General features: G+C 37.0%; 1 protein-coding gene across 1 annotated transcript in view; it reads left to right on the plus strand.

Moving 5' to 3' along the window:
- The window catches only part of HDAC9 (histone deacetylase 9), a 462,804-nt gene that overhangs the window by 22,202 nt on the left and 426,733 nt on the right, over window positions 1-13,869 (plus strand). The window lies entirely within an intron of this gene.

The following is a 13,869-nucleotide window of genomic DNA, read 5'->3' on the forward strand; positions in this document are numbered from 1 at the left end:
TCTGCAGTGAGGAGTCTTCAGCAGGAAATCTGCAGATGTATGAGTGGTCATGGTCTGTGGACAGGTTGTTGGGACTCTGCCAGTAAAAATAATCTAAGATCTTTTCCTGTTTGTGTATCTGGACTTACTTGCTACAAGAATTTGCCAGCAAATCCAAATGTAACAGTATAATTTTAATTATATTCTTTTATGCTTCATGCTTGTTGTGGGAAAAAATCTAGGGCTGTTTTCATTAACCTATCTTTTACTATAGAAATATGGTTACCAAAATGATTTATGCTTCAATAGGACATGTATGTGATTTTTATACAGGAAAAAAAGGTGAAAATTATATTTTCCCCATTTAAAACCTGAGTTTTCCTAAAAGTGGACTGTTAAGCTCTATACTGAATATCTTGTAAACTCCTAAACCCCCTTTACTTTTTGATATACTCACAAACACTGTATCTGTGCCTTTTTTTTTGTCTTTTTTCCCCTTACTACTGGAAGATCCGTCTTGCTCAAAGTTACATAGAAAAGTTGCTTGTCACATTGCTTCCCCCAGACATATGCTGCAAGCCCAATTCTGTTCCACCTCCCCCTCCCCCCATGTATTGTGTCCCTTCCTGCCTCTGTGCCTTTGCTAAACCATCTGTGCTCTTTTCTTTGAGTCCCAAAGGCTTAAGAAATGTCCTATTTTGTTTTACATTAGTTTTGTGAATGTTAATCTGACAGGTGATGGTTTGATTTAGAATTGCTTCTACAACCTGAAAATTTTTTTTTAAAGATGACATATTTCCCTTTCAGTTTCAAATTCTATCAGTCTCTTAAAGTTATGCAGCAGTAATGAAAAACATTGCATTGTCTAATGTTTGTGATTAATGTATGATTGATTTGGATAAATCACAGACTAAGTGCTACATTACCTTCCTGTTAAGACAGGGATGAATACTCTTTTTTGTGTAAGGAAATAGCTTTTGCTATTTTTTTACCTATTTTATAGGCAACAGCAAGAGGAATAGTCTCACTGAACCATAAAATGAATTCTGTGATTCTCTTTGACTGGTCAACATCTGCAAACCTGTTCATTCCTACAGAATAACAAAAAAACCCCAAAAACCAAAACTAAAATCTTCTTTCACATCTAAGCACTCTAAGTTCATATCCTTACCAAACTGAGAAGCACCAACTGAATTTAACATGGAATCACAGAATATATATGTCCCAAGTTGGAAGGGACCCTATAACTAACCCGTATGACTAAGAGCATCATCCAGATACTCCTTGACCTCTGCCATGATCACTTCCCTGGAGAGCCTGTTCCAGTGACTGACCACTCTCGTGAATAACCTTGCCCAACAGAAGTTCCCCTAATGCATCTTCATTCCATTTCCTCGTGCTCTATCTTTTTGCCGCGAGAGAGACCAGCACTTCCCACTCCACTGCTCCCTGTGGGGAAACTGTAGGCTGTGAGAAGGTCTCCCCTCAGCCTTCTCCAAGCTGAACAAACCTAGTGACCTCAGCTGCTCTTACAGGGCAAGACTTACAAGGTCTTGCCCTCAAGGCCTTTCACCATCTTGGTCACCCTCCTCTGGACAAACTAATAGTTTGATGACTTTCTTATATTGAGGCACCTAAAACAGCACAGAGTGCTTGAGGTGTAGTGCAGCGTAGAGTGAGACAATTGTGTCCCCAGCTGTTGATGCCTGATGCACCCCAGGACATGCTTGGTCCCGTTGGCTTCCAGGACACACTGTTGACTTGCTTTCAGCTTGCCATCAATGAGGACCCCCAGATCTCTTTCCTGGCTGTTCACAAATGCAACCTCTTCCATGGATATTCAGATTACTGATTTTGAAAGAATAGGAAGAAAAATAATCAAGCTTTTAATGTATTTAAACAGCATCTTTGTATGTCTCACATGTTTATGATGGCAGGTGCAATGTTCTGCAGTGCTCCTTCTCAAGTGTTTGCCAAAACCATTAATTCCAACTGTTTTCATCCAGTCACGGTTGCTTGTTTAATTGAGAACAAGCACTGAGTCATCTTTTGCCCTGGTTTTGCTTGTTGTGCTTTTGTTTTCGCCTGAATCAAGTGGGATTTTTTTGTGTGTGTGCATAGGAATGGTTTTGGGTTCTTTGTTCTGTTGTGTATGTGTGCTTTTGTATCTGTTTTTTCCTTTTTTTGTCCCCCAAGTCTTCATGAAACTTGGTGGTTTTAGCTGAGATTTTTCTTGAGGTCTTGAAATCTGCAATTCAAAACCGAATTCAAGTGTTGAAAGAAGCCTACACAGTTGAAACTGAAATGCCTGTGCATGTGAAATCTTTCAGATTAGAGTACTTGCCAGAGTTGTAACCCTAACAAGAAGGGAAACCGAGTCACTTGGTAAGAAGTCCATTCTTTTGGTATGTATGTAACTAGATGCAAAAGTGCATAGATATAGAATTTATTGAATCAGGAGCTTGTTGCTAGATAAAATTTTTAAACATTTTGTTTTGGGAACTGATAGCTGATATTTATGTCTGAGATTTACAAAGGCATAAGCTCCTTGTAATTAACTGTATGTACAAAAAGTAATTAAGTGTATGTACAAAAAATTTGCATTAAAAATAGTTGTGAGTATATGTATATCCATAGTAATCACTGGGGACAAAACCAGCTGGTTGGTTTGATGTGTGTTGGGTCTTATTTTATTTGCTTAACCTTGAGACACTGAGCAAGAGTGGACAAGAGCTCGGTCAAAATGTGCGTTGTGTTGGGTTCCCCCACCTGCACAAGACTTACTTTCCATAACCTTTATGAATGTTATTAGCTTTTCATCTTATTGTGTCCTAGTGCTATTACTAAATGACAATATGCATTTGCAGCAGAGGTCAGCAAGTTTTGCTTTCTGAGTTGAAGTCATCACCCAGGTGCATTAATAAGTCTCTTGCATTGTGGCTGGCAAGTTCCGGTAGGAAGGATGTATTATAATAATGATGTATAAATTATCAAAGATAATGTTTATTTTTTTTACCAGTGACATTGGTGAAATCACAGAAAACTAATCAAGATGAAAATAATTTTCAGGCTTCTACCTGTGGTCCAATATAACTGCCTGATACAGAAAGTCTGTTTTCTTGGTTTGTATTCCACTGAAATTGTATTGCTGAAAATGCAAAAGTATTAATCAAACTTCCATGTATCATTTAGTCTCTGCTGAATCATACCCTTAAAAAATGTCAGTTTAGAATTAAAACTTGTCTTGTGAAAACAAGTAAAGCTCTCCAGTAAAGAAATCTATTGTCAAAGGACATTCAATGTAAATGTTCTTCAAACCGTCAGCTTTAGTGAAAGGTTTACTTTCTTGTAAGACAAGCTATACAAAATTCATTGCTTATCAAACACTGTAAATAACAGTTTGAACAATTAAACATCTTGTGGTAATAGTTCTTTGGACATTGAAATTCCAAAATTGAAGCCTAATGTATCTACAAGCTAGAGTAAAAAAAATTTGTCCAATCTTTGAGAAAATTCAATGACAGCAAAAATAATTCTTTTTGTTTGATAAGTTTTTATAAAATGACTCATATGTTTTCTGGCCAGCTGTATGCTTTTCCTGAGGAAAATTTGAGTGAAACTTGTTTTCAATGAACAGAAAACTACTTTACTGTTAAGCAACAAAAGCTGAAGGATTCTTCATGGCAATAAAGACAAAAATCCTTTTAGTGCTAAGCAGATAAACCCATTTTTCCATCATAATGAAAAATTTTGACTCATCTCAGTTACTTTTGATGCATAAAATAACATTGGACCGCATCTTGTGTAATGAATCACAACTAGGAAAAATTTCCACCTAGAGGTTGCTTCTACTTCTTGCTAAGCTTGCCGACAACTTGTGTGTACCTGCAGACCCTCTCCTGTGTTGATTATCTCATTAGTGTGACTTAATCACTTTGTAAAAATCTTAATTATGTCAATCGCCACTCATCATTGTGCTTGGTGCCTGTACTAAGCTGTGTTGTCCCCCTCTACTTTGTTTCCTGGCAAATGTTCCAAGGTCCTTGCAGGAGGAATTCTTTAGGTGCTACATAAACACAGGACCATCTTGTTCTCACCTGGGGTCTCTGTGTTACATAATGGAAGTAGCTGGCTGCTTTCTGTAGGTGGTTGCTGTGATTCCTGGCTTGTGTTTTACCTATTTGTAGGTGCTTCTCTTTCTTTGTATTCTTGTGACTCTTGACCTACAGTGAAGTTGTCATTAGTTTGTATTTTGCATGTCTTACTCCTGTGTACTATTTATTTTTCTGGAAAATTTTCTGTCTAGTAGAAGTCAGAATTGCCAACGATCCAAATAGGCCTGCGGATTTCAAGTTCTCTGCTTTATTTCTTCAAATACTCATTTCTCAGATTAATATTTTAAGGCCAATAAGAGATAAAATTCAGAAAGCATTTTAATTTTTTTTTTCCTAAAACAATATCTCATAAATGGCTTAGACTTTTCAAAAATCAGAAAAATATGTAAGTATAGAAGAGTATAATAATTTAACTGTAGATGAGGTAACACTTCTATAGCTTTTTGAATATGCCTGTGTCACTTAAGGAATGCATCTGAGACTGGGTACTATTTCTGTAGTGGAGAAGGTGGTACACATGGAAAGCTCCTGTTTGAGAGCTGTGTTTTGTAGTCCATGTGAATGTACTAATTCAAGTCCATTGAGACACGGTGTAAGAGCTCTTCCATATTTGACATTTCAGGAAAGTTTTGATAACTTTTAAAGCTCTTTTAAATAACAGAGTATCGAATGTCTTACTAAATGGTTTGAATCCTGGATGGGATATCTATGTCTTAATTTAATGGAAGTAGCAAAAGTGGTTTAGAAGAAACCAAGAACAGTTTTTTAGCCTCTGTGGAAGGGCTGGGGAGCAGCAAAATATTATGGTGATTCACCCTGAAGTTTGTCTGGATTCATCCAAACCAAGTGTTAAAGCAAAGCTTACAGAGACATATTGTGTTCTAAAAATATGAAATGTTTGCAAATCAGATTCTCTTGAATATGATTAGCCATGCTAATATCTCTATATAAACATACAATCTAACATGAATTTGGATTTTTCGAGGGTATTAAGCTGTGAGTTCACTCTAGCCTTTTTGAAGGCAGTGGTGATATTGCCAAGTGTTTATATTTAGCTTTTTGATCACATCAAAGTGTTTAATCATTACATAATAAGGAAGGTTTCAGTGAGGGAGAGTATGTCCTTTTGTCTTAAAACCAGGAAAACTTTATTACCATATATCTAAGTGAAATGAATGCAAACAGTTATACTGAAAGTAAATTTTTGGTGATTCCAAATTAAATTTTTATAATGTCTGAGGAAATTTATACCTAAAGCTGCTCTTATAAAATTTTATTAATTTTTTTTCCTTTTAACTTAACCATCACATAGCCTCATGTTTCCTTTAAGAGCCGAGAAGGAAAGCAAGACTGATTCCTTCAGAGGGCAGTTCAGATCCCAGGCAAAGCATCTGAGATTCCCTTTGGAGGCTTTCTTTTCCAGATAAATAGTTTCTCCTTGTAGAGTCTAAGCCAGACAGACTTCCAGACTGAGTTGTTTCATGAGATGTGTTCTGTTACTGTAAATAAGTACAATGTTGAAGAAATGCAAAAGTGCATTTTTGTGTAAAGGAGGCTTTGATATTCTGATACATTCTAGTTACAAAGTCTCACTTCTGTAAATATTCAGGTGCTGTGCATCTCAGATTAAATTTAAAATATAAAAACTAGTTAAATTGCCCTTGACTTGAAAAGATAGAGTAAAAAAGAAATAGGGGAAAATTGTGTCACCATCTGAAGTCCTTTATTGGTAACTGTATGTTACCACACTGTGCAACCAGGTTCAATAGCAGCTGAAATACAATTCAGTTTAAGAGAAAAGAAGGGGAACTCACTGAGAAAAATTGAGTTTTCAACTGGTAAAAAGGCAAATAGAAACCAAAGCTGAAATACTGTGGACAACATATTATAAACTCAAAGGATTTTAGAAGTGCTCTGTTTACTGTCTCTTGTTCCTTTGAAAGGACTAATTTGTAGTTCTAGTGCTCTGTTTTATGTTGGGTTACCTGAACCCCTGGGAAAAGTTGTATTTTAATTACATGAATGGTAAAGTTTGCATGCTTAACTTTTTCTTCTTATGTAGATTTATTAAGAATGTGTTTTGAAGTGGTGTTTTTTATTCTGTGTATATTCAGACACAGAATAAACAGTCTACCTCATTCTCTTCTTCCCTCTACTGTAACCTGTTGTTAATAATTTTCATGGGTTAAAATTACTCTAATCTCATGCATTTTTAGAGAAATGGATGTTCTTAGACACACAGCAGACAGAGATGCTCACGGTTGTTTCTTTTCAAATGCCTTAAAAGTGGGGTTTTGTTTTGTTTCTTTTTTGTTTTAATTATCAATGACTAAGTTATTAATGATGATTGATAATAAATTACTGATTAATCAAGTCTAGCCTCCCTAAAATATTCCCTAAATTAATCACAGTAGTGCAGAGCTCACACTGCTTATTTAAGTCTCTGTACTCCAGCTGTCATTTAACTTTGCTGACCACAGAAGTCTGCTTAAAATTTTTGAAGGGCAAATTTCAGAATTTAGAAAGCATTTCTAAAATAAGTGCTTGAGTTGTCTCTGGGACTTCCTTCCCTGGAGCTTGGATAATGAGTTTTTGTAGGGCTGGGGAAGAGAGTCAAAATAAAAGAAACTTAGAATTGTGATTTCCTTCAAAGTAATCTGTAGTTACTAACTTTGTCCAGCTTTTTGAAAAAAAGAAAAGGTCGTGAGAGGCAGACTCTTTCTTTTAGTTGTGTTCATCTGATGGAAGTTTCTCCACACAGCTGTGTAGGGGGAGAGGACTTTACCCACTTTCATACTACCTGTAAGGGCTGTTCTTTGTGTGTCTTGTAGCAGAATGGCTGAGACTGAAAAGCTTCTCTAGAGATTGTCTAATTCAATCACAGTGCACAAAGCACAGCCAGCTGCAGTAGATGGTCAAGGCCATGTTCACTTAGGTTTTGAGTATCTCCAAGGGTGGAGACAACACAGTCACCCTGGGCAACCTGCTCCAATGAAAAAGGTCTTTGTTTCTTTGTTTCTTTCCTTATGTTTAACTGGATTTCCTTGTCTCTGATGGTATTTTTTTTCTGCTGCTAGCCACCAAACTTCAGTTTAGAAGTAGTATCTTCTCTTGTGAGCTACCTGTATGCTACAGAGAAGCATTAACTTCTGATACTTTCACCCATCTTTTCATCAGCTTTGTGAAGACTGAGAAGTCCATTATGTTTCCCTGATTCCAGCAGAGCCTGTTGGCAGGACTCTGGGAATACAGGAAGGAACTCTTCCCCTCTGGAAGTGCCAGTGTATGTTGATTAATGATACTGTCTCAGTTATATTTTACATTGCTTCAAGTGGCAGAAGTGATAGAAATCAAATCTGTGCTTCAGTGACCTCTGTATTTTAGGATATTCATTTTCCACTAGGAGAAGTTCTTTTTGTTTCCAAACTGTTTATAAGCAATACTGATTAAAATCAGGCATAATTAAAAAAAAAAATCAAAATGCAGCCATAGGGAAGCCTGTCTCATTTTCTGTTTCTTCTACGAAAGCATCATATAAGCCAATCCCTCACCTGGTGTGGTCCTTGCTATTTCCTGGTTGTACTTGATGCAGGATGAATCTTGTAGTTTGGTTCTTACTTTGCCAGAGCACAGCTGGATGTGCACCCCTCTTGGCACAGCCAAAGGACTGGCATGAAGAAGGGAGACAGGACAACTTAAGCTGCAGCAGCTACGTGGTAAACAAGTTCCAAAACCTGATGAAGCTCAAAAAAAGGTTGAGTTTTTTTTATTTTAGCTATATCATATTTCTAACTGGCTTCTTGGGGAAATGGAGCAGAAGCTTGTGCCAATTTGATGTAAATGGCATAGCAGAAGTCCAGCCAGCAGCTTAGCAGCAGATTATTTATTCTTGTTGATTGAGGCCTTGGATTCTTTTTTGGTGGAAGACATGATCTCATCTTGCTCTTTAGAAATCTTGTTCTCTTCATCTCTATAGTAGATGATGAGTGTAGAAGACATTATCAGAATGGTTGTACAGCTCTGTTGCTTGCTTAAGAGAGTTTCAGGAAGGGGGATATATCTTACTGGGCAGAAGTCTGAGCCTCTCACAACAGCATGAGCAGTGTGCTCATAGCATGCGTGAGGTATAACACTGCTTAATATTGCATATAAGTGATTGGAAAAGTATAAGGATTTAACCTACTGTTCAAAAGAAATAGTTATATGTTGGTAGTATACCTCAGATTCTGTAAGAGGTACTTTTATGTTAGGCAAAATGTAAAAAATTACTTTGTTGGGAAAATATAGAGTATGACAGTCCAGAACTTGATGCCAGAGTGGTTATTTAATACTGAACCTTCAAAGGTATGCTTGCAAAATTGTTATAGACTTCAAAAAGTCTTTAAGTAGATACCTAATTAAGAATAAGATGCCTGAACATCTTATGGTAAAATATTTAATCCCGCACTGAGCTCTGGATTCTGAAGGCTTTGCTGTGGAACCACTAAATTCTCTCTGAAAGCAGTTATAGACCCAAGTATCTATTGGAAAAGCTGCAAGTAAATCTGGGCTGTATTTGCATATAAAGGTCACTGCATAATAGCATATGCTGCATAATGTCCTGATTATAGTTTAGCTTTTTCTTATTTTACAGTTGTAAACCAATTAGAATAGCCATTTGCTCTTGGAACTGATGTCTTTAAGTCCTTTGTGTTAGAATTCACACCATTCTTTAACACCTTTCACATATGCCAGCTCTCTTCCTAATCAAATTTAGAAGTTTCATATGAAGTTAGAAGGGTTGGATTTGGCACTCAGGGTTTGGCTTACATGGGTGCAAATCACTTTAGTAAAAGTTCATTGAGATTTTTCTTCTAGTCTTTATGTTGTCATGCCTTTTTTATTTTTTTTTGGAAGAGGTATATCTTTATTTAAATCTGATTTTCATTATATACAGTATGATTACCTATTCAATAATTTTTTTGAGTAAAATATCTTTCATTTAAAAGTGGTATTCTTTTTTAACCATCATCTTTTTCATGTTCTGTAGAGAACAATTATTGTTCTTTTGGTTTATTTTTTTTAACCTTTCAGATTTTTTTTTTTATTGAGCTTTTTGCTAAACTGCTCATTGGGAAGCAGAATTTGTACCATTCTGACAGCTGTTTTAGATACTTAATTTTTTAACACACAAGCTGCTAAATGTGAGAAGTGATTACTTTTCATTTTTGGTGACACTTGAGGCTAATGACCTCCAGCATTTTGATTTCAATTCCAAACAACAATTTTGTTGGTAAGTAACTTAAAGCTATTTTAAAACAGTATATGCAGCAGAGAATTGACTTGATGTGTTGTTAGGGGTGCTGACCTGTCATGTTCAGAATTTAATGAAGTGTATAATTCTATACTTTTATCTGCAGAATCTTTCATAATGATTTTCTAAACTCCTTTACAAATAGAGTTATTATGGAGTTGGGTGAAAACCCCTCCTTGAGGAGAAATATCTGGAAGATACCTCCAGGATGTAGTTTTGAAAACTATGGATTCATTTCAGAAGTTCTCATGAAAAATTCATCTTGAGAATGGGGAAAATAGAAGTAGGAATATATTTTTCATCTGAATTCTGTTAATTTGTATTCATTGCAGCCTATTTCAGAAACTCGATTCCCAAAAGAATTTTGAAGTATAGGCACAAGATAGAAAAAATATAGTCAGTGAATATAGTTTTGGGATGACACAGCGAGAGATGACAGTTTAAAAGGATAGTATTAACTTGAAATGCTTATTTGTGTTTGAAAATACTGCACCTACATATAGTCATTAGAAACAAGGTTTGTGGTGGCTGGTGAGTATGAAGACCTGCATTCCATCTTGCACTGTTCTTTTGTAGCAATTTCAAAGGTGCATCAGTCCTTGGAGCACATGAACTGTTGAATTTCTTTGGAAGAAAAAGGGGAAGGTTCCTGGGTAAGCAAATGCAACTCACTGATGTGTAGCATCACCTCCAGTGATATATCTGAAGATTGAAGTTAGTTTGCTGTATATTGTACTATAACCTAATATTCTGAGTTGATAACGAGTAAAGGATGAATTATCATTCAGTTAAAATGTAGTGCCTTAGGAAGTGCAGTTAGTCTATACTAAATTCTGGAGCCACTTGCTGTAACTTAGTATCTTCAGGATTTGTCTGATTAGGAATTGTGTGATGTTTTTTTGGGGTGGAGTACAAATGCACCACCCAATGAGCGTAGTACCTCGCATGAAATTTTAATGTACAGTGGCCAGCGCTGTGCTTTTTTCCCTTTGGTTCAGTGCTGGCATTAAAAAATATGTGGCACTGCCGTTTATAGTCTCTAATTTTGCAATATGACATTCCTTCAGTAAAAGAAAAGAAATTAAGCGTGTCAGCTTATCAGTAGAAGTGTATTTGAATGAGAGTGTTGGCGTTGTGAGTATAATTCTGTATATGGTGATGTGGAATTTTTCATGGTTCTTAATGTGAGCTTTGACAATATGAGCCTTATATCATATTTGCAAGGAGTTGTTAAAATTGAACCTGAACAACAACATTCAGCTTAGTGAAAGCTTTGCATTTACAAGTAGTATATGGAAATAGAGTATCAGGAAGGATGCCAACCACCACTTCATTAAATATAAGACTACCAATGCAGTTGATTTTACAAAATTCCTTAAAGGAAATCTTTTTATGGGGATCCCAGCAGAATGCTTTCTTATACTGGAATTATTCTCAGTAGGTTTAACCACAATGAATATTCAGTGCTGATGCTGTCTGTGATGATCTTGAAAAGGAAAAATCCTGAAGTTCCACATCATGTAATCACAGAGTAGCTCCAGACCTCTGGAGATACCTAGTCCACACCCTTCCTTAAGGCTGGGTCAACAACAGCAGGTTGCCCAAGGTTGTATACAATCTCCAAGGATTGAAACTCAACAAACTCACGGGGCAGCCTGTTCCTGAGATGTTTGACCTCAATAACAGTGAAAAAGTGCCTTGTAATGTTTAAATGGAATTGCCCATATCTCAGTTTGTGCACATTGACTCTTTTTCTGTCACTAGGGATCACTGAGAAGAGTCTTGTTCTGTCTTCTTCACTGCTTTTTATGTAGCTGCTCTGCAATGGAGCACCTCTTTTTCCTCTGACCTTGGTGTTCCTTCTGTTTCTCACTTTTTTTTCTGCCACCTTGGCACATACATTCAGTAGATCCATTTTCTCTAGCCCATTGAAGTCCCTCTGAATGACAGCACAACCATCTGCTCTGTCAACCACTTCTTCCAATTTCGAACTGTCTGTGGAATTGCTGAGGTTATGCTCTGTACCATGAGGCAGGTCCTTAATGAAAAGCAGTACTGGCACCAGTATTGACCCTTGGGGGCTCCATTAAAATGACTGGCCTCCAGCTGGACTTTGGCCTGCAGATCACAACTCTTAAGGACTGGCAGTGCAGCCAATTTTCAGCCACCCCTGCTGTCCGCTTTCCTATCTGTGTTTCAGAAATTTTGGGGATGTTCTGGGGGACAGTGCTGAAAGCCTTGCTAAAGTCAAGATAAACAACGTTCTCAGCTCATCCATGTTCTAGCTATTTCATTGTAGAAAGCTATCATGTTGGCCAAGCATGATTTTCCTTCATAAGTATATGCTGCCTATTTCCCGTCACCTTCCTGTCCTTCACATGCTTGCAAATTGTTTCCAGGATTATTTTCTTCATCACCTTCCAAGAAATTGGGGTGATGTGGTCTGGCCTTTAGTTCTCTGTCTTCTCCTTCCTATCATTCTTGAAGACAGGAGTGATATCTGCTTTCTTATGGTCTGTTTGAACCTCCCATAGTCATGACCTTTCAAAGGTGTTTTGAGAGTGGCCTTGCAGTGATACTGTCCAGGTCCCTCAGCACTCAGGGGAGCATCCATCCCATCAGGTTACATAAAGTTTTGTACATCCAGCTTGTTTAAATCTTCTCTAACCTAATTCTTCTCCAAGGATAAATGTTCCTTGCTCCAGAAGAGCAAGGAAGATCTAAGAAGCGTCTTCTTTCTACAGAGTTTCAGCAAAGCTGGTATCCATAACTCAATACAGGATTGATGGGACTACTGTTCTGAGTGTGGAATGTCAGTATTTCCACTGACAGGAGCATGCCAGTCATATCTACTGATCTCTCTCACACACAGCTATCCAAATTACTTGCAATTACCTTTATTGGTGAAAAAATGTAAAGATTTGTTTGTGAGGAGAAAGCTTAGCCATCTGAGAGTGCAGTCTAAACTGACTACACGTCCTCTGGTCGTACTAGCTTCAAATATCCATTGGGGTGGGAGGGTCTACGCAGGGAGGGTCTAACTATAATTACACATAATTATAGTTTTAGCTATTGTGACTGTAGTTGAATTTAGAATATTAGAATATTGTCAAATTCTAATACCCACAATTTTCCTAATGCTCAAAAATATTATGTTTACTTTAAATGTATACTGAAAATTCACTCTTGTAAAGTCCATAGGTGAAGCATTAATATTCATTCTCTACTTTCTGAAACATACTGCACAGTCCCAGCTGGGGCTGGATACTGAATGAATGGATGTTGGATTCACTGGAAAGTATTTTTTCATGATCTTTGTAGCTGCTAAGATAATAATGAGCTCTCTAAAATCAAGTAGAATCTTAAAACTCCTCAGTTGCGTGTTGATTGTCCTTATATTGATGGATCTTGGAGCTGTACACCTGCCTCAGTCAAAGTAAGGATGTGCCCAAATACAGCTTTTGGATTAGATTAACTGTAGAGTCTGTTCAGTTTAATAGCAGTTCCATCTGGTATTTGATGAATTTTGACATGTCAGGTAAGCAAAGGAAAGTAATTAGGATTTTCATGAAGTTTGAATTTTGGTTTTACAGGTGCTGTCTGTTGGAGTGCTGGATGTGTTCAAATATCATCCCTATTTGAGGAGTGTATGTCCAGCTTGCTTTATGGGGCATAAAAGCAGAAGTTACTTATCTAAATGTGTGATTTGCCTTTCTTGAATGATAATGATGCTAAACTTAAGTGATTATACTTGGTTAAAATGTAATTTACTATCTGGAATTTGGCTGAGCTCAGCTTGAAACTAAATGTGCAGTTGGTGCTTTAAAAAAAGTGACAAAAACTGCTAAAATATTCAGCACTAAGAATATCTTTGACTACTTAGATGCTTTAGGAACAGTGGCTGAATAGGATAGTCTTAGTCGTAATGCACTACAACCTTCTCTTCTCTCTCATGATGCTGTTTATATCATGCTTGAATGAAAATATATTTCAGTTCCCTGAAAGCCTCTTCTCTGCAGCTTTTGACTTTCAGCAGATGGGAGTATTAGAGGAACATTTTTACCTCTGCCTCTGCATTGAACTAAGAAAGTCACAGGACTGTGAAAGGATTCAGCCAAATTACAGAACCTTCCTTGCCCTACTCTCGAGCAGCCCACGCTATTAGCAACTATCTTCGTGGTGTCAGAGATTTCATTAGCTAGTCGTGGGAGATCCATTCAACTATGCTAATTATTTCAACAAGTTCTATTCATGAGCTGTTTAAACATGGGAACTTACGGAAGTAGTAGCTATTCCAGAAAGACTTTTGAATGCAGATCTGTTTCTGCGCATTCATGTTTCGATGCTGACTGCAGACATGTGCAGTAAGAGTAAAACTATGAATTAAACCATCAGGATACAATCCAGATATTTCTTCCTCAAGTTTTCTATTTTGTATAGTGCCCTGATCATAGAGGAAAGGGAAAGGACCAGTTCATCCTT

This window comes from Neopelma chrysocephalum, unplaced genomic scaffold (genome assembly GCF_003984885.1).
Source record: "Neopelma chrysocephalum unplaced genomic scaffold, ASM398488v2 Primary Assembly neopelma1_67, whole genome shotgun sequence".
NCBI classification, from domain to species: Eukaryota; Metazoa; Chordata; class Aves; order Passeriformes; family Pipridae; genus Neopelma; species Neopelma chrysocephalum.